Source organism: Excalfactoria chinensis, chromosome 3 (genome assembly GCF_039878825.1).
Source record: "Excalfactoria chinensis isolate bCotChi1 chromosome 3, bCotChi1.hap2, whole genome shotgun sequence".
NCBI lineage: Eukaryota > Metazoa > Chordata > Aves > Galliformes > Phasianidae > Excalfactoria > Excalfactoria chinensis.
The window spans coordinates 63,481,471-63,502,660 of NC_092827.1; the positions used below are offsets into that span (position 1 = coordinate 63,481,471).

The 21,190-nt window shown below is 38.6% G+C and overlaps 1 long non-coding RNA gene across 1 annotated transcript; it reads left to right on the forward strand.

The window, feature by feature from the left end:
- The first annotated feature begins 5,143 nt into the window (after positions 1–5,143).
- LOC140250444 (uncharacterized) lies at positions 5,144–20,714 on the forward strand. The gene is made up of 4 exons (XR_011903173.1): positions 5,144–5,219; positions 7,302–7,371; positions 17,383–17,536; positions 20,576–20,714. It is a non-coding gene; the product is annotated as an uncharacterized lncRNA (long non-coding RNA).
- The last annotated feature ends 476 nt before the right edge of the window (positions 20,715–21,190 follow it).

Consider the following 21,190-nt stretch of genomic DNA (forward strand, 5'->3'; position numbering starts at 1 on the left):
CATAGTCACTGGAAGCGTGCATTTGCATTCTTCCACCCTACTAACATACCCGTGATTGCTCTTTTAATTTAAATGTCTTGATCGTTGCAGTGCACTTTCACACCATTCCCAAGAAGCTAATCATGATTGTGGCAGCAATGACGCTGCAGTGTTGGTGACCATTTCCCAGTGACACAGAATCCCTATGGCAGTATTGCGGCTTACAAGGATGCTTTCCAGCACATAGTCTTAGCAGCCCATGGTTTGGGGTACCTGTGTGCCAACATTTGAACATTGAGAGTCCCTGCAACATAACAGAAGGTAGAAGCCAAAAGATAGAAACTGGTTTCTGGAGATGCAATTGCATATTTGAAGTACTTGCTCCACTGTCACAGAGCAAGTAGAAGAATCTTAAGAAAAGACACTTGAACCTTTTAAGCATCATCACTTGGCACTTGACCTCTCATGCATATTTATGTGCGGCACTCAGCTTGATAATAACCACTTGAAAGACATTTAATTCTTTGCTTAGGAATGAAGCTATGTGGAGTGTGACAAAAATGTTCCAAAGTCCAGATATTAAAATACAGAGATGGCTCTGGTATTTCCTGCACACCAGCCCAAACTTCCTTCTGGGAGTATTTGGTTTAAGAATTTACATGCTTCTTCATTAAGCGTGTATATATTTGTAAGCATATAGACATACATGCACACGAGAGTTAGTGCAATTAGGGAGATGCTGCAGGACTTCAACCAGGCTTTCCTGAAAGAATTTCAGACAGGTTCTGTGGCCTGGGTTGTTTTGTAAAACCTTTTTGTTGCATGGAACTTAATGTTATTCATTATGCACTGAAAGCAAAATCATATGACTACTATTTCCTAAGTAACATAATTATCTTATTGATTCTTATGGGGCAAAACACTAGTTTTATTGTTAATTAATACTTCCAAATCTGGTTATGCAATTCTGGATATAGGAAGTTTGGTTCAAATGTGTGTTTAGGTGGAAAAAGTGTAAAAATAAATAACCTTTTTTTCCCTTCCAGATTGAGAGTATAGGTATTCCTTTGTGTGGTCTCTGCTCCTAACTACTACAGCAAAGTATGTGCTATAACCTATTATCACTATTCATCAGCAGGAAAGAAATATGGATAATGAAACATTAAAATGTCCCATGAAAACTATATTTAATAAAGCTTTCAGCTGTCGAACAGAAACGTAGCAGGCAAAGAAACACTGTCCTGCTGTTTCAGAGCCAAAGCAATTTTATGGGAAATGGAAAGAATACTTGCAGTAATTTCAGGATCTCACCCTTTCATTCTTATTTTAAGAGGAAATATATCAGAAAATTCGTGCACAGAGGGCACATAAATAGCATTTTGTCTGTCCCACAGAAAAGACAGTATGAAAGATTCATTAGGCACTGGGACATAGAACGACTTCTTGATTCTTTCAGATCTTGGCCAGTGCTCTAATGAAATCTAAACCTGCTACATCTGCCATACTACACTGTTAATTAGTTTTCTATTTATTTAGCAGATCTAGAAGTGGAAAGCAATCTATTGCCAGTGAATTGTTTGACTTCTGTGCTAAGCAGGCTGCATTCCAATCCTCTAATGTTGAAACTAGCATGAATCCAACTTTCATCTCATTGCCATGCCAAATTAGCACCCAGCAAATTCTTCATACAAAGACTTTTTTCTTTCTTTCTTTCTTTCTTTCTTTCTTTCTTTCTTTCTTTCTTTCTTTCTTTCTTTCTTTCTTTCTTTCTTTCTTTCTTTCTTTCTTTCTTTCTTTCTTTCTTTCTTTCTTTCTTTCTTTCTTTCTTTCTTTCTTTCTTTCTTTCTTTCTTTCTTTCTTTCTTCCTTTCTTCCTTTCTTCCTTTCTTCCTTTCTTCCTTTCTTCCTTTCTTCCTTTCTTCCTTTCTTCCTTTCTTCCTTTCTTCCTTTCTTCCTTTCTTTCTTTCTTTCTTTCTTTCTTTCTTTCTTTCTTTCTTTCTTTCTTTCTTTCTTTCTTTCTTTCTTTCTTTCTTTCTTTCTTTCTTTCTCTCTGGTTTGTAATGTCCAACATTTCTTGGAAGCCAAGAAGCTGAAGGTAATTTTCTGCACTATCTCTTTTTCCCCCTTGTTCGCTCCAATGGATTAAATATAAGATTTATATATATATACTGAGATATGTTTATACTGAGAGAAGACCACAATTTTAAGAAGATTTCCGTCATTATGTAAACTAAAAAATAGTGATATATACTCTTCAATATTTTCCATAAAATGCCGTCCATTCCAAGAAAAACTCAGAATGCCTTAACAAAGTTTATGAGATGACTTTTGCACATGCTTTGCCATTTTCTATTTCTGTCTCTCCGTATTCTGCAACATATTGCAGCATCTAAACATGGCATTCTGTATGGGACTGACTCCTGTCTTGCAGTGTCAACAGAACCACGGGGTTGTGAAAGTATTAAAGAAAGACAGATAAAAATAGAAAAGAAATTGACTAGAAACTAAACCATGAATCCTTGCATAATGCAGTGCAGGAACTACAGTGTGTTAGAGGTGATTATACAAATACAGACCCATATCTAGACTTCTGGATTTGCCTTAACTTTGGGATTCTTCTAAAATAAAGAAATGAAATTCAAAGAATGTGAGTTTGGGACCACACAGGGGTCAACCAAGTCAACCAGTCAAGTACTGGTTGAAAACCCACCTGCGGGTGCTGAACTGTGCTGTGATCCTTTCAGTGTCTGAAGAAAGAAGAGGACAAGCTGTCAAGAGTCTGTTGTGACAAGACAAGGGGGAATGGTTTCAAACTAAAAGAGGAGAGATTTAGATTGGATATGAGGAAGATGTTTTTTTTTATGGTAAGGGTGGTGGAACAGGTGGCCCAGAGAGGAGGTGGAATCCCTGTCCTTGCAGACATTGCAGACAGATCAGCCTGTAGAGGTCCCTGATGATTGCAGAAGAGTTGGACTAGGAGTCTTTTAGGGGTTCCTTCCAGCTCAAATGATTCTATGATTCCATATTTCTAATTGATTAGATGGCTTGGTTTCCATAGGAAGAGCAACTTACCTAAAAAACTGGTCATTCTGAGCCTGGAAAAAATAAAATGGTCCAATATAGTGATATCTGTAACTCAGACCCTGCAGGAACATGAACTCCTGAGTGCTCCTGAACCCTCCTTTCTTACTGTTCAGTGCTTCATCGTGGTAGGAAAAAAAAAAAAAGGAAAGAAACTGAGTGAGTCAGAAAGAGTAATTTTCCAAATTTATTTAAGTTGTTTTCCGGGGTTTCTGGCATGTTCAAAAGGACTGAACAGTACTGCTTAACAGAGTCTGCCAGTAAGCAAATGTTGCATTTGCTATGGTTGGGTCTGAATATTTGATAGTCAGGAACCGGAAGAGTACAAAGTAGGATTTAATGCTCTCTTCCAGTGTTGCTAGAGCTGAATGGATTGAATCAAGCAGCTGAGATTTAAGGTAGAAATCTGAAAGCTGGAGTTGCAATAGTGAAGTTCTAAAACATCTAACCGTGTCTTCCAGTGATTAGGAATACATCCAAGAGTTTCAGGAGCTTTAAATGTACCTGGCCTGCAGTTTTTCCAACTGAATTAATTATCTGCATACACATGTGACACACTGCCAAAAAGACTTCTGCTTGTTATGAACTATTTGTAATCTTCCTTCAAGTTGCCAGAGCTGAATGTCAGCCGCAGCTCCCCTTTCTTCATGCCCAGTTGGGAAATTCTGGTTCTATCCTGACTGTCCCCAAGTACTGAGTGCATGGTACAGAATGTCCTCTTTCACTGATTCCTTCTGCCCAGCTGGGAGGGGCAGGGAGCCCACCCTGAAAACAAGGCTGCTGTGGTGCCCCTCTCGCTGACTGGGTTGTGTGCTTGTGCCTTATTTCATGCAGTAGCATATAAAAGGAGTTTGTTTAACTTGCATGTGCAACCAGCAGGTGCTTGTGACCATGGGAGTTGCATAATCAGTGAATGACAACATATAATCTTTAAACCTGCAGAAAGAATTGAGAATTTCTGCAAATTTCTCTCCCGTCTGGCTGCTCATTTTGATTGGTTTTAGAAAAAGAAAAGAAAAAAAAAAAAAGCCAGCTGTGCATAAACCCCATCTGTTCTATGCAGCAGTATGCGTGTGGTTAGGAGGAGTTTAAAAGGACAAGTGAGCAGTGTCATTGGATAAACAGAGGAACTGAATACGGGATCAGAATCCCTTTTGATGCATGAAATGGGCTGTGATAACTGGAGATCACTCAACATATATATGTATATATATACATGCACATATAATTTCTTAAATTATACTTCCATTATACAAACAACACCTCTGCAGATGTTGCACTGAAAAGCTTCTCTCTTTGCTCAGAGGAGAAAGATATTTATTGATCACGGTGGAATGAGATGCTGAGTGTTAGGTGCCATTGTACAACACGATGGACATATCTGTGGATGCTCCCTAAAAGTCTCTGCATTTTGTGAGGCCTGATGCAATCTTTTAGAGTTACAGAAGAACCCTGGTGAAATCATGCTTCTGCCACGAGACCTGAGCTGTTCTGAGGAATGGGAAAGAAGAGACAGAAGAGGAGAGGAACCACTGAGCTCTACTTTCCACAAAATAAGGCCTCTGGAAATAAGATGGTGTCAAAATCTCTGCATTTATCATTAAGCGCTTAAAAGGTCCTTTACAGTTCAGGCAAGAATGATGCTTGCCCTGGCAAGCTTATATGTGCTAATTGAAACTTCTGTGTTTGTGTGTCAGCACAACACAGCAAAATGGAGAGCTGCAGTGGCAATAGAAATACTCTAATGTTGCTCAAGTCAAAATAAAAACTTCATCTTGTTTGGCATCAGCCATGAGAAAAGGTGGATATTGCTGCAGGACAGGGAGACATTGGAAAAGAGAGGCTGGCACAGCTAAGGGGGAGTGGCCCAGTGAGAAAAGCCTGGCTAATTAGAGAGGAGAGAAACTATGCAGGAAGCTTAGGAAGCCACGAGCTATGGGGTAAATTAAAGGAGACGGAGCAGACTGAGTAGATTTGATTGTCTGAATTACATGTGTGCAGCTGAGCAGCAGGTGAAAGGAATGAAGAGGAGGTAGCAGTCTGAGAGGCTATAAAGGGATCACCCGGAGGCCAAGGAGCAGGTGGAGGGCTGAGCTGTAGAGGGGAGGAAGTGAAATAAATCTGGGAAAAGTGGGGGAGGGGAACATACGTTGTCTGGAGGTAAGTATGGCTGTATGAAGGTCGTGGATAAGTGGAAGATCAGGTGGGAAAAAAAGTGAGAATTTGAAGCTTTATATGTGTGCTGTGGGTCAGGAGAGGGAGCAGAAGCATTAGGAAAGGGGGGGGAGGGATAGGAACGTCTCATAGGTGAGATAGCAAAGAATGTGAGCTTTAGTAGGCTGTTTATTCAGCGTAGCATACAAAAGAGTAGAAGATACAGGGCTACTGCTGCTATTAATGCTATGTTTTGATCAGTGTACAGTATCTAATCTTGCAGAATTAAGATCTTGCTAGTAAATGGCAATACAAGTGAAACATTCAGCTGGGAAGCTATGGTTTAGTGCAGCCAGTGTGATGGGGCAAAGCGGGAAGAAGACCTGTGGTACGGACCAGTGTGCAGTCTAACGTCTGGAAAAGCAACATTAAACAAAAAACTTTTCAGGGACAAATAGTTTGGGGAAGCTCTGGACATGCTGAGCTTTGAACTGTTTCAGTGAATGAATGCGTTCTTAAGAGATCTGAAGCTACAAACTTTCTTTTCTGCAGCACATGCTGTCACGTCCCTGGAATTCTGTTTATCGCCTCTTGCTGCAGCAACTCTGTCCATTCATACCCACTGTCCTTTTCCACCACCCTCTGCATTCCACTTGAGTTTGCTTTGTTGCCTGGTTGAGTTCTTCACATTTCTCTACTCCCATACTACATTTTTGCTGCTGTTGAGTATGGGGTGCCCTTAAAGCTGCACTCTGTTCTCCTCCCCGGTGTGCATGGATGAATGTTTGCCTCCTCTTTTCTGGGAGTGCTTACTCTGTAGGTGCTCTGGTGTCACCATGGAGCAGCTTGTTGCCTTCTTTATCTGCTCTTTGAGATTCACTCTCCTTTCTCTTTGATGCATCATGGTTTCTGTGTGCTATAGCAAGGAGAAAGGCCTGTTTCCCATCTGCTGAGACTTTCCAGAAAGATGGTAAAACTCAGCATCTTACATTTTGGAAGAGTTGGCCAGTCTGGGGTGGGAGTGAAAAGGAACTTCTTTATCTGCTTATCCTGGGAAATGTCCTCCAGTCGTGTCGTTTGGCTTTGAGAAATCTATTGATCAGCAATGGATTTTCTTCCCTCCTGTATTTTTGAAGGAGAGACCAACTTTGAGTGTCACTGAACTCACAGCTCTTTTCTTCACCTTCCTCCCCTCACCAAAGGCCTTTGTATGAACTGAAGTCCGCTGTGTCCTAGTGCATTGAAGGGAAATGTGTGCATTCCAGCACCAAATCTGAACTGAGGTTTCTGAGTAGGACATGCTGTGACATCTGTTCGCCACTGAGTGCACAGGGATAGTCTGGGAGGGCCATTGGTTGTGCTGTAGCAGTGGTTTTGTGATACAGCAGTTTGTGTGGTGTAGTCAGTAAAACATCAACTTGCAAACGCCTCGATTCCTATCTGTCATTATAAGTACTACTTGTATGAAACATGCGTATATCTGCATGTATGTGCACTTGGCAATGTGTTTCTTTGCTTTTGATTTCCAGTTTTTAGACAGCTGAACCTGTCAAGAGGAAGAAGAAAATGCCAAGTTGGCAATTCTGTTAATCTGCAGTTCATAATATTGTGAAGTTTTGTTGTATTTTATGTTCCATTTCCTACTGCTGTTCATTCTGGACTCTCATTTCACCATATTTAAGTACGTGATGCAACAGAGAAAATGCTACAGGTGAAATGCATGTCTGCTGCCACTTACCTGAGGCAGCCTGTCAAATGCTGTTATTGGAGTTAAAAAGATATTTCTTTTTTCTAAGTTTCTTTAAAAGAGATACTGTAATTTTCCTAATTATTCTAGAAAATGAAGGATGAAATCCTCACATCTGTGAATCAAAACATCCATTGAAAGCTTGAATCTTCCCTCTGCAGGTTCATGAAGGCCATTTTTTAGTTCAGAAAATAACTGGTTTTATGAACTAACTGCAGTGTAAACTCAATGCTGACTTCACACTTAATTTTGCTTATGAATTACAAGAAACTGGGCAAATGTAATGGTTTCCTTGACATTTTATGACAACAGAATAACTGAGGCTTTTTGCTTTTCCACAGGGTAAATCAGTGCCTGACAATACTTGAGAAAACATCTGGAGGAGACAGAACAATGATTCTACAGATTCAGGTAAGTGTTTGCACAGGTCATACACGTGTAGGACTATCTGTTCTCCTTTTTCTGGCTGGATAGAGTGCGATCTCCGAGTGAAAAGGTCTGTTCTACACCCTGGGCCTTGTTCACAGTCCAATTAATATGAGCTTTAAAGATTAGCTCGCTGCTATATTTCATTTATTGCTGTCTCTAGACACAAAACCTCCCTGCTACTGCTTCCTGTGCTGCAGGACATGCTGGGTTCTCCTTTTGTCTAGCAGCTTTTTGTTTGTTTGCTTGTTTTTTCCTTTTGTCTTCACCTCTGAAATATGACCAGGAAGATGAAGTTCAACAAACACTCTGTGTCAAAATCAAAACGGAAACCTGTCAGTGAACAGACACTAGAACTTCATTTTTTTCCTGGTTCTGGGTAAATTCAGAAGGTTTTTATGGTGTGAAGGGTCAAAAAGGAAGCGTAGGTACTTCAGTGAATGAGTACAGAAGTCTAAGAACGTATGCTATGCGTTGTTTGCTTCAAGATTACATAAGGTGGTAATCCAGCCAAGGTGGCTAAGCCGGGCACCGTGCTGTTACCAGATAGTCATGCAAGATAAGGAATCCTATTTTTTACCTCTCAGTTTTGGTCTCTTGCTGATGCAGAATAAAGAAACCTCCAGATGTTGAGGCCTATCTTGAAATTTATTTTCTAATTCCCTGCTGAGGTAGCAAGCATCTCACATGTTTTGTTGCTTGTGCAACCTTCTGTGAACCAAGATACCAACACCCAAGAAGCTCTGTCTAGAGTTGTGAAGCCAATTATTCTAAAAACGAAGCCTTTACTACCCTGTTTGGCTGAAGCTAACAAACTTGAAATTCAGCTATTCCTTTGAAAAGAATGGTCTGCTAATTGGTGTCGAGGCTTAAATATTTGGGTTTGTTTATTTCTCCTACTTCCCTAAATTATGTTTCAGAAACACTCCTGTTATTACAGTCTATTAAATCAGACTTATCAGAAAGGAAACATTTATTGATATCTTGAGAGATGTGTGTCTAATTAAGGTTGTGTTACTGCGCATATTTTATATTAAAGTAAATGCTTCTTGCAATTTGACTTTAATCAGGTTTGAAGGGCTTTAATAACTGCTTACATTTTTTTATTTTTATTTATTTATTTTTTTTAATGTTCCCTGGGCTAAAGGAAGAAACACACTTTTAGTTTGCAAAGTTGCATAATTTATCATCACCTGAAGGAATCCTGACACAAACTGTAGTTTGTATTCAATACATTTATTCCCAAAAATGTTGGCAGCTGGTACTATACAGACATTCAGAACGGAGGCTCTGGGGAGCCCAGGGGAAGTCAGAAGTGTTTGTGGACTCCAGTTCTGAAGCATGATGAGATTGGTTGAGAGGCTCAGATGTCAAAATCACCTGTCTTACTTCTATCTTACTTAGGACTATAATTGCTAGAAAGGAAGAAGATTTGCAAGTTTCTGAATTCCTGGTTTAAAGCTTCTAGCTTACCACCGTGGCTGGTGGTTGTGTTGTGCAGGCTCCCTGTTTGTGCAGTTATTGTCCTTCACCAGTTTTGTTACTGTCTTTCTAGCTTCATTTATGATTATTACTGCTGCAAGGAAATTCAGTTTCAAGTATGCAGTCATTAAAGCTCCCATCCTGTGTTTAGGCCCTGCTTTCCTTGTGCTGTCCCTCAGCTTGGCAGTTAACTTTATCCTTTGTAGATTTTGTTTTTTCCATGCAATAATTTAAATAATAAACTATGCAGCCTGATCTTAAAAGATAACTTGAGAGTGGCAGATACTAGCTACTACAATTTTTTGTTGTAAAACGGTCAGTTTTGAGTGATGTGTCATATATACCTACATGAAAGCATGCCCAGCTTTTTCAGAACAGTCGAGTTTATCAAATTAATTGTTTCTGTCAAAAAGCTGTGCAATAGATTATCTGAGCTCTACTGACAGAGGAACACGATAACATAGGCTGTGCAAAAGAGCCCTATTTTAGTATATACTATATCACGCTTGTATCACAGTATCAAATAATGGCCTGGGTTGGAAGGGACCTCAAAGCCCACCCAGATCCAATCCACTGCTGTGGGCAGGGCTGCTACCTACCAGCTCAGGCTGCCCGGGCCCCACCGAGTCTGGCGTTGAACACCTTCAGAGATATGGCATCCACAGCTTCTCTGAGCAACATGTTCCAGTGCCTCACCACCCTCTGAGTAAAGAATTTTTTCCTAACATCTAACCTAAATTTCCCCTCTTTTAGTTTAAAGCCATTTGTGTCACTGCTTGTGTGGGAGCTAAAGAATTTATTTCTTTCATCAGACTCCTTAAAATGTGAGTGTTTTCTCACTTTTCTCATTAAACTCTGTAGTAACTTCAATTTGAAGTTCTAATACTGTAGTTGTTCCCAAATAACACAGAGATTTTCATTTCTTCCTTTATTGTTTCTGGTTTAAAATAAATAATAAATAAATCAAGTAGATGTAGCAGATAACAAGAAAGGAAAGAAGTTATTCCCTCACTAACGGAGGATCTAGGGATAGAATAACCCCATGCTTCTTCAAACTCACAAGTCCATGCTAAGAAATTCAGCAGCATCAGGGGATGTGTCCAGGCATGTGTGTTCAACTGCTGGAGCAGCCTGGGGGCAGCTTTCCCCTCAATACCAACTAGCACTTTGCAGAAGGCTTGCCAGGCATTGCTTGGTAGTGCCCACCACTGTACTGGATGAAAGCTCAAGTGGGAAAATAGCCTTACTGTTGCACTTGGATCCTTCTTTTGTTTGCTTCATTTATTGGAATATATGCAGCCAGAAAGTCCACGCTAAAAGCTGATGTGGAATACAGATACCTTTTGTCTCGCTCCACTGCCTCGTAAGACATTATTATTAAAATCACCCTGGTAAAATGACAGTGTTCAAAAACAAAGCAAAAAAAGCCTTCAAATAAGCAGCACAATTAAGATACTACTTTGTTTTTTCACCTTTGAGGATGGCTCTAATTTTTTGTGAAAGCCTGAGAAGACAAATTAAAGGAAGCAAAAGAACTGATTCAGAAATCCTTTCTGAAAAGATCCCAAATTAGATCGTGTAATTAGTACATGAGCATTATAAGCATTGACATTTGGTGGAAATACATTTATGCAAACAAATTCGGTTCACATGGTTTAGGAACACTGAATGATCTTTAGGAAGGAATGATGATTGAGGTTTATGTAAGTTTTTGTCAGATTTAATTCTGGATATTCAACAGCTCTTAAAAAAAAACAAGATTTCTCACAAGTTACAGTAGAATATCCCTAATGGGATAATTATTAATGGTAATTGTTTAAAAGTGGCAGGAATAGACTGCTGGTAAATGATTGCTTTGATGTAAGGAATGTATACTCCTGAAGAAACAGTGCAGATTCCATAATTAGTTTGTTCTGCATTTTTCCTTGCATAACCTTCCGTGTTTCACCAGCAATTTCTTTTGTCTTTCCAATACCGTTTTGTATTCATAAAGCTTGCAGATTCTGCTGGCAAAAATAACAGGTAAGAAAACAGTTATAAACAGAAGTCTATTCTTCTGCCCCTGCCCCCTTCCTATAGAGAAATAGGAAAAAGAGGAGTGAGAAGAACACTCCTTGGACAGAAAAACTCTTCCAAATTTACTTTAATTTTGCTAAGTGGGCACCGTTGTTATTGAAAGCTGCTTGCCTAGAAGAACAACTGCTCTTGAGAACTCTTGAGAGCATGTGAAGAAATCTGGAGTTGATTTGTGTAAGAGGGAGGAACAATCTGTTTCGCTTCACCAGCATCGTGCAGTTTCGGTGTTACAACATTCACTTGTTAGAGGAGCTCTGTACAAAAGCTAATGTTTCTTCAAGGCTAGAGGTGGGCTGAGGTTCCTTCATCAATTAATTTCTGAATGTTGGGTGTCTGAAGAACACTTCTGGAAACCAGATTTGCAGGAGGTCAGTACTATGCCTGTGAGGGTGAACTACAAATCTGAGTGTTGTATACCACTTGAAAATGGGGGAGGGGGAACCCACATCACCTACTTTAACTTAAGAAAGCTTGTAGGCCTGCTATGATCAGATGATGAAGAAACCTGCCCATCTCTCTCTCGCTTGCTCTTCTTATTCTATTTATTTTAATGAGGGAATGCCTTCAGAGAAACTTGTATAAGTACATATTAAGCATCTAAATGCTTGGCTACTTGTAGATTCAGCTCTTTGGGCAGCGTATCTGCTAGAAGCTGTGGGTGCATCCATCAGTAATTTACTCATTTGAGTATAGAAAAAATTCTGACAACTTGTTTTATATGCTATACCCTAGGCTCTTTGTTTAGACACCACAGAGGAATACCATAAGGATGCATCTCAAACTCAGACAAAAATCACAAACATCAACAAAAACCTTCCAGTTCAGTGTCATCCCATGGAGGTAACGCCTTCAGATCTTTGGCATAATTCTGCTAGATTAATACAGGAACAGCTAGACTGGTGAAGTTGCTGATTGTATGTTGAGTGTACGAAAATATTTTGTGGGGGAATAAAAAAAGGTAAGTTTATGCAGGAATATATTTGGAAAAGTCCTGGTGTAAAAATTAAGCAGATCCAAGAAAGAACTTCCTTGGAAACATGACTGTACCTCAGTGCCTGCAGATAAAATGCAGCAATACTGGAGTCAGCCTTAGGGAAAAGGGACATTGCTCATTTTGAGTGTTTGCCATGATTGATAAATGTTTAGCAAATTTACCTGAAACTTTGGTGGTGTTTTTTTTGTTTTTTTTTTTTCCATTCTTGGATACATACATATATACAAAATAGAGTAGAAAAATACATAGGAGTGTAAAGCAAGTTCTCTAGATAGTAAACAATTAAGGGAAGGTTTTTACTGTTGTGAATTGTATCCAGTCTGGTAATCCTGATTTGGTCCCTGGAAACAATCAGCTCCACTCTTCCCCCTCCTGCCCCCCTCCCCCAACCATAAAAAATTAGGATTTTGCATTGAGACCAGAATTCTGAATCTGCTGTAGGATCCTGTGATTCAGAGAAGTGAGGAATGCATTCCATCCTGGTTTACTCTTGAAGGAAAACTTAAGAGGAAAGAAGGCCTTGCCTTTAAGAACCCATTAAAATTGTTACTGGTATACTTGCATAATTGCTTTTGCACATTTTCATCTTCTGGAAGCAGAGGTTACTCCAATAGGTTCTAAAACTGTGGATGCAAATGAGTTTCAGAGGAAGAAAGTGGGTAACTAGTTTGTCCTGTATCTTATATGAAGAATGTGAACTAGCTAACACATAGGCCTGAAGTCCTGTTGGTCTAGGCAAGACTTTCTGGCTCCTCACATCAGCCTCTTTCTAAACAAACTCCTGAGGGTGAGGCTTGTCTTCAGTGTCGCTCTGACAGACTGAGGTTTGACTGATGGAAATAGCTGTATAATGTCTAGCTTGGGCTGAAATTCTTTCTGAACTCTTCTTTTTCCTGTGAAGAACCATTTCAGTCACCTGTTGGGTATCACAGACAAAGTTGTCAATAATAGCGAAGTCAGTGATTGAAGCTCACATAAGCAGCTTCAGAATAAATGAGATATGGATAGCTTTATTGGATTTAATTACATGCAAAACTGAACAACTCTGATATGAAGTACAGCAAAAGCAGGAATATATTTATTAGGGCAATGGTTTATGAAATCCAGGCATACTATAATAGTTGCTCCAAAAGTAATGCCTCCAGGTTTATTATGCTGGTGGTATGGCAGTAGAGGTTGAACCTTCCTGGCAACACTGTTAGGTTTTGTGATTGTGTGACAGATGGCAGCAGAAGGGCAATCTGATAACAACTGTGTTTGTAGTGGAAGCTCCCATGAAGCAAAGGCGTAGAACTGAATTCCTCCATGTAGGAAGAATGGCTCCCGTTGACATTCATTAATGCTTGCTAAATGTTTACAGAGACCAAACAGTGGCTGTGAGCACAGTGAGGTGTTTCAGCCCTGTGAGGTGTTGTGTTTCAGCAGTGTCAACAGTGATGTGAGACAAGTCACATTCCAGACAGCCATGCAGATTTTTAGAAGTGTGGCATGCAAGCTCTTGTTCACTGGTAATGAAAATCCCAAGCTGATGGTTGAGACTATGCTGAAAAATAGCATTTTGTACGTGAGACTTTGTTCTGTCCCAGTGTTGCTGTGCTCTTTGCATCTGTCGTATTTGCCATGGAAGTAAATAGGAGGCATTGCTTTCGGAGCGGCCTATCTATAGATACAAAAAACATAACCTAGACAGTGAAATACTATTGCTGAGAGTTACCATTCTGCCATTGCTTCAGTAAGTTTTAAACGGCAGCATGAAGGCAAACTTCAAGATTTCGTGTTCTGGTTCACAATTATGAAAGAAAACTACAGAATTCCTGTCCCACTTCTATAAGCAGGGCCTGCTCTACCACAGCTGAGTGGGCATCCAAAGGGGAAAAAAGGGAGCACAGAGTAGAGATGATTAAGGGTTGAAAAGATGACTCATCTTGACAATGTGGTATTAAGAGAATTACATTCATATTTCAGTTCTAGTATTTTAATGCACTATTTTTTTTTTTTTTTTGCCATCTAAGAATAGCTCTCCAATTTACAATTTTGAGCTCCCTATAATGAAAACAAATTCATATTCTAACATCTTGCTATAATCTCAGGGTAGTCTGGTATTTATAAAGAAAATAATAAGTCTACAGTTCAGTTCCCGGAAAACTCCTCAATCTCACAACATCTAAAGCTCCTAAATAATCATATCCATCAAAACAATAGCAGAAATTTTCATGTAATCGTTAGACTTGTAACCCTACTTACTTACCTGTATCATGTTTAAAAAAACAAACAAAAAACCAATACAAGAAGCATGCTGATGTTGAAGAAAACTGCACAGTACTGAGGCTTTGCCTTTTTCATTACTGGAGACACAAATCCAGTTAAGACTTTCAACAAGCTTTCATTTTTCAATTAATGTGTTTTATTTCAAATGTATTCTCTGTTGAAATGAGTTACATTTGCAGCTGAGGAAAGCAAAGATGAAACTTTGTTCTTTTCTTTTGTGCTCAGCTGTACAATTTATTTTTTCTCCTGGCAACAGATTTTAAATCTTTGCCTTTATTTTATTTTTCATGGGAACTGTTTAGTAAGTGCTGACATTACAGCTGACAACGCTTTGTGTGTTTCTTCCTTTTGCCTGGTTTCTGTGTCTGTGTGTGCAGGCATGCATTCATTAACGTAATTCCTCAACATTTAACAAGAGTGTATCATAAACCAGAGGAAAAAAGCTCATAAATATTTAGATCCTTGCCTACCTTCCAAAACTAAAGTGAAAAAGAGTATTTAGTGAGGACTGTGAGGACTTGGTTTGAGTTAATCTGCATATGAAGTGAAAGAGGGTACAAAAGGATGAAAAGGTGGTGGAAACGAGCATACAAACCCTGTAGTCTCCAGGGGGCCATTCATCTTGTTCTTGTCAATACAATCTCAGTCCTAGGGCTTGGCTGTTTTTCGCGCATGACCCAACAGGCTAGCTTAGCTAAGGCAACGTTTCAAAGGATGTGTGTGCTTTCCTCTTAATTATGTTCAGTCATGTAATTTTTCCAGAGGAGAGCAAAATTCTTCGTGTTTCAGAAGAACCTAGACAGATTTCTCCAAACGCATCTCTACTTGTTTGTCCCTCACACTGACGTGTGAACCTCCCCTTTTTGGTACAGTGACAGGTAGGTTGTGTGAAAAGCCATTCAAGGCAATGTGACAATTAATGAGAAATAGAAAGGTCGCATTCTAGCTTAAAGCATGTTATATCTATTTGTGTATATACAGTCACACTGTTATACAGTTTGGACTTAATGCTATGTATATTTATACATAAAATTCCACTAGCAAATGGCATTGCAAAAAAAAAAAAAAAAAAAAAATATCGAAATTACAGATATAAATATTATAATAGAATGCCAATAAAACTCGCGGTTTCATTTTTGTAACTGTACAGAGCCACCCGCTTAGGCTGGAAGGCACCTCTGGAGATCTAGTCCAACTCTGTATAGGGAATTCTGCAATTATTTTAGATGCTTTTTATTTTAATTTAATTTCTCCACAAACGGAGATCAAATGGATTTTGAAGGATTCTATCACTAAATACACTCGCTGACAGTTTGCAGATGTTGTGCTTAGATGTCTTTTTCAGCCAAAACGATACAAGGGCCACTAAAGTCTGCAAGAAGACATGAATAATGACTTCACACAAAACAAAATTCTCAGTCATAAAAAGCTAAATGACAGCAGGTTTTTGGCTATTTATATTATAAAATAAATATATTTTTCATTAGTTTCCACATTTATTATCTGAAGATAAAACACAAGATTTACATCAATACTGTATGCAAAACTGGTCATTTAGATTGTAACTTACTGGTAATGTTCACTTATTATATTACTAATCTACTATTTTGTACTTCTGATAATTAGTTATCAAATTAATCTTTATAATTCAGTCTCTTAATTAAATTAAGCTTCTTGGTTTCTTTAATAGTGTTTAAAAGACCTCCTGAGAATCTGATTGTTGGAGCAACATAGCAAACATATTAACATAACATCTCAAGCATAAGCCTGAGCATACACTCAATAAAAGGCATACAACTGCCTTTACTAATCACCTGTTGCCACTCTGACACAGAGCTCCACCTACTCAGATAGACATCTAATAAGGCACCAAGATCTATCTGTAGCCAGAGGGATGAAACTTAGTTCACCACTAACCTGTAAGACAGGTGTGCACAAATCTGATGGATGACAATAAATAGTCTATGTGGGAGACAAACCAAGGTAGAGATGTATACATTTGAACTGATTTGCTAAAGGAAAAACATTCTCTGGTATGAACTTTGGCCATTCTATCAATTGTTTCATGACTTTTGAAAAGTAGAAAATATCTGGAAATGGAGAAACATCCAGTAGTGCCACCTCTTTACCTCTAAAGGAGATGTGGTTTGCAGGCTACCTCAGTAACAGAGACTTTCCAGATTATTCTAGAGTGGGTAAAAAAGAAAGCTGCCTATTCTGGCAAACCTAATACAAGGTTTCATGCTGACTTTCTAAAATCAAAACAAAATCATAAAAACTCAAGGGAACTTCTTGTCTTTCCTCAAGTAACATTTTCTTTATAGTTGCTGCCACAACCTGTTTCTAAGCATACTGCACACCATACTAAATGTTTGTTGACTCGTAACAAAATGGTATTGCTATGTAAACTGAATAGTGGAGTATGCTCTGTGGGATTCTTCTGCATTTCTCCGCCCCTCAAGCTGCGGGGGAAACAGTTCTTCAGTAATGTCAGGATGTCAAAGTGAGGGCTAAAAACCTGAGGGAGAGAACTATCATATGTCCAGCAAAAACAAAAACCTGTAATCACTATAACAACCTTTACATAATCAAAGTATGAAGGAAACGCTCAAAAAGTGAAAACTCTGTGAAGCCTTCAGATACATATTTTAACAAATACAATACCATAAAAGATAATGTTAAAGCTTAGTGATCCTCTTTATTTACAAACTGTAAATAAATTCCATCACATAAAAGTACCTATCTGAGAAAGTGGCCTCGACATCTGTAAGTTACAAGAAAAGTCATTATGTATGTATGTGGAAGCTTCTCATGTTCAGGATGAATGGGAACATCTACGCTCGTGAACTGGATCTGCATGAAGGTAAACTGAGATTATTAATATGGTAAAACAATTTCCAAACACCTCAAATTAATCTGCAATAATTTATTCAAATCAAATTATTCAATTTTGCCCTTATGCTATTAGTGGACTTCACACAGTAATTCCCTGTACCACTCCAACTCTCTGGCCTATCCAACACAATAATTGACTTCTCAAAGCCAGAACTAGGGAATGACCGCATTACTTTCAATAGAGTAATTTAGTTCTTGTCAGAATCCTGAACCCAAACTGCTGCTCAAGCTATCCTGAGCGCAAAAATGACTAATAAAAAAATGTTTCTGTATGTTTACAGCGAGATTCAGATGCCTATGCAAGAACTTGCAGCAGCTGTTTTGGATGTCCTCAAGATGTAAGAAGCTCCCAGACAGAGCAGGCTGATGTGATACAGGATGAAAGAAAATTGACCTTCTGGAGATTTGATTAGGCACCAAGCAGGACAACATGAGGCAAGTGAATCCTAACCTTTATTGTGTTCATATTGTGTTCTCTTAATAAAAAAATACTGTAACTCAGCATTAATAGTGGGATACAGCACTAGCTAAACAAGATCAAATGATCTTGTGTGAAGCAATTGTACCTCAAAATTAGCTCCAGTGACAGTCAAACTGGGACACCAGTCTACAGTTTCCAACAAAGGTGGCACAAGCCTTGGGATGCTTCCTGTATCAGCAAGGAGATCTCAAATCTATACAAGGTACAGTGGCACTGATATACTTGGCTTTCATCCTAGCAACTTGAAGCACTTCCTTACAAAATGTTTCACAGCTTCTGAAAACACTGAAATGGGCTATTGGGTGCTCAGGGATATGATTTAGCAGAGGATTGTTAGAGTTAGGGTACTATGGTTAGGCTGTGGTTGAACTTGATCTTCAAGGTCTTTTCCAACCCAGGCAATTCTATGATTCTATGATACAGATAGCTGGTATATTCCAGGAAAGACCTCCTATTCTCAATAGCAGGTGGAAAGAAAAACCCCACAAAAATATGTTAAGATTGTAAACCATTTCTGTAGGGGTTTTTTTGTGTTTTTTTGTTTGTTTGTTTTGTATTGTTTTTTTAATGCAATAGTAGCTATGAGTAGAGAAAGCAGACTGCACGCTTCTGACCATACTGTAGTGTGGAAGGATAACAGCCTTGCATGGGAAATCAATGATGCTGTAGCACTGCACTATGTCCTTTGCTTTGGAGGAAAGCTTTTGAAGCATCTAAGATTCATACTGCTCGCTCCTTTTCTTTCCTTACTCCACGTATGTCTCTTAATTTGCCACCATTAGGTAAATAATAAAGGACTTAAGATTTAATAAGATTTATTATTATTATTTATAAGATTTAATAAATAGCAAAGATTTGGGATATATGAAAGATTGAGTGGAAAAAAAAGATTCTGGATCTGTTCAATTAGTTTGATTATATTTTATCAGAAAGCTCAGCCAATACAAATGATTCTTGTTCATTACCAGACAGTTTAAAATGCAATGTTTCACTGTAATTCATATAGACGTTTTCTGTCCAGTTAAAATATAAACTCCTTGGGCAAGTACTGCTACTTTTTGTGTACTGAATGTAAAGAAGCATAAGCAACTCCAGCAATGCTTCAGTATAAGTCAATATACACATACGTTTGCATTTCAGACACTGAAAGGAAAAGTTAATTCTTTTTTACCAGTTGCATTTTAAGCTCTACTTGCTCTTAGTAGTAATTCAGATGAATTTCAATCAGTTTACAAAGTTAAGGCTGAAAGCATTTCATTTATATTCAATAATAACCAACATAATATGGCGTTCTACCAAAACATGGGATGCCTCAAAAACAGAAGACTTATTTGGTTTCTTGTTGACAGAATTGACAGCTCTTTGCTACTGTTGCTGCCAAAATAAATATGCTAATTTACTTTTTAATTCTATAGCAAGTGTGAAAATACTCCACTGTGAAAAAAAAAATAATACTTTTTTATTATGTATCTTAAACGGAAATGTCTTTGAACATTGTATTTTTAGTCATACATTGAGAACAAAAAAAAACCTGCTGGTGGCATTATTTTTAAGTAGCTGACTTCATCACTTAATTAAATGCAGAACAGTATTCTGGGTAGGCTTAAAGTAGATAGCTAATGTAAATCAGATGATAAAATTGGCACGTATGAAACAAATAATGGCTGCTAAGACATTTTAATATACTCAATTTCTATATAACTTACTATTGTAGTCTTAACTTGAGCATGTGTTAACTAGGCAGACGTATTCAGCAATGGCCTCAGAGCCTCCACAGAGTTAGGCAGCACATAATCACCACTGCTCTCACTTCTGTAATCCATGGCACAGGCAGGATACGTGTTGTTTTCAAATAAGAGTTCTCCAGAAGAGACAAACCAGAAGCCATTTGAAATTCTTCTGTACTGAAACCTACGGTTGTACAGCTACTGCAGCACTTCTGTGGCTTTACAGATGGAAATCAGAATACCTACCACTCTGACTAAACCTATAGGACCGCAGATGGGACTGGAAACATTAGAAGTGCACACGCTGTATTTCAAGAGACTCTTAGACTTCTTTTAATGAGCTAGTAGGAATATTGATTACCCAAACAGCAAAATGTGCAAAACAATGCATACGTTTGCATGTTAGAAGACAGAGGGAAGTTTATGAGGTTAGAGGTAAAAAAAAAACAAAACTTTTTAATTGTGCATGATTCAAATATATTCTGTGAAAATTGTATTTTCCCCTGTGGCTTTTAAATCTAAGCGCTGCTAAGAACAAGAAACTAAGTAGGTAAATTTTATGTTCAGTATAGCTCCATTTTGTTTTCTTTACGTTAACTGTTGGTAGTATTTTTTCTATTCTTTATGAGATGTCTCTCTTTCCCTCTTCCTGTTTTCTGCCTTTCTTAGCACCATTACAGTAAAAGTGGCATATGAGAAACATCCTTCTCATCTTGCACTTGAGAGCGTGAAATGAAGCCACTGCAAACCCTAGCTCTCTAGAAGCTTCTAGCTCTCTATAGAGGTTTTTCAGGAGTCCGGCACAACTGCAGCCCTAGGTAGTTCTAGTTCTCTAGTTCTAGTGCTGACTGTGAACACAAATAAGGTGCAGTGATTACCCAAAATGTTTTCTGATTCAATATACTGAGCTTAACAGCTGAAGTTTGTGCTAAGATTTAAAATGAAGTCAGAGCATCTTTTCAAGTCTGCTGTGTCAGGAAAACATTCAAACTGGAATGAAGCATCCAATTCCATAGACAGTTACGCCTGGAACAAGAGTAGACAGGTTAAGTTTTTAGCATGAACACCTAAAGAACTTGAAGCGGTCATTGGAAAAAACTCATATACGCTCTACTATGGCTTCTGTTTGAAAAGTTAGCTGTCGGTTTGGCTTAATGTCAAAGGACATAGCTTTTCAGCAGTTGCCAGGCATCACAGAACCTGAATATTGTTGATGTTCTTGATATTTTCAGTCTGGCTCTAAACATTACTCTGTTCGCATTTTAGTCACCTTGGAGAGATGAATGAATTTCAGATGTCCAGCTGGTAGTGGCCGCATCTGCTGCCTCATAGTTACAGCTGCTACCGTCTTGAACACTGTGAATGAATTGACAGCAGTCCTGGAGTAGTATTTTTTCCTTGGATGACTGTAATGGGTAAGGGAAGAACTGCTTCCTTTCCTGAAGGAGGCACGTTGGTGTCTTCCTGTTATAGAAAACATTTCAGAAAGCTGATGCCATCCAACTGCATATGCCTATGACTAAGTCAACAGAGATGCTTTAAAGAATGTTTCCCAGTAGTCATCAACCTTCAGCACTCCTACTTCCCAAGCTGCTATCAGATATGAACACTATAGCAGTAATTGAATTTGCTTTTTATGATCGGTGCAAGGCCTTTACTGCCATAGACTGAGACTGCTGCTGGCATTATCATATATTTTCTTATTTCAAGATTAGATTAATGCAATAAAACTTCACCTTTAAAAAATAAACTGCCGGAGAATACTACAGTTTATATGACACAAGAAAGGCTACCTAGATAAAATGCAGGAGTTAAAGATAAGGACTTCTGTTGGTGTTCCGACAGAAACTAATGGGTTATGTAGTTACCTGAAGAACCTTG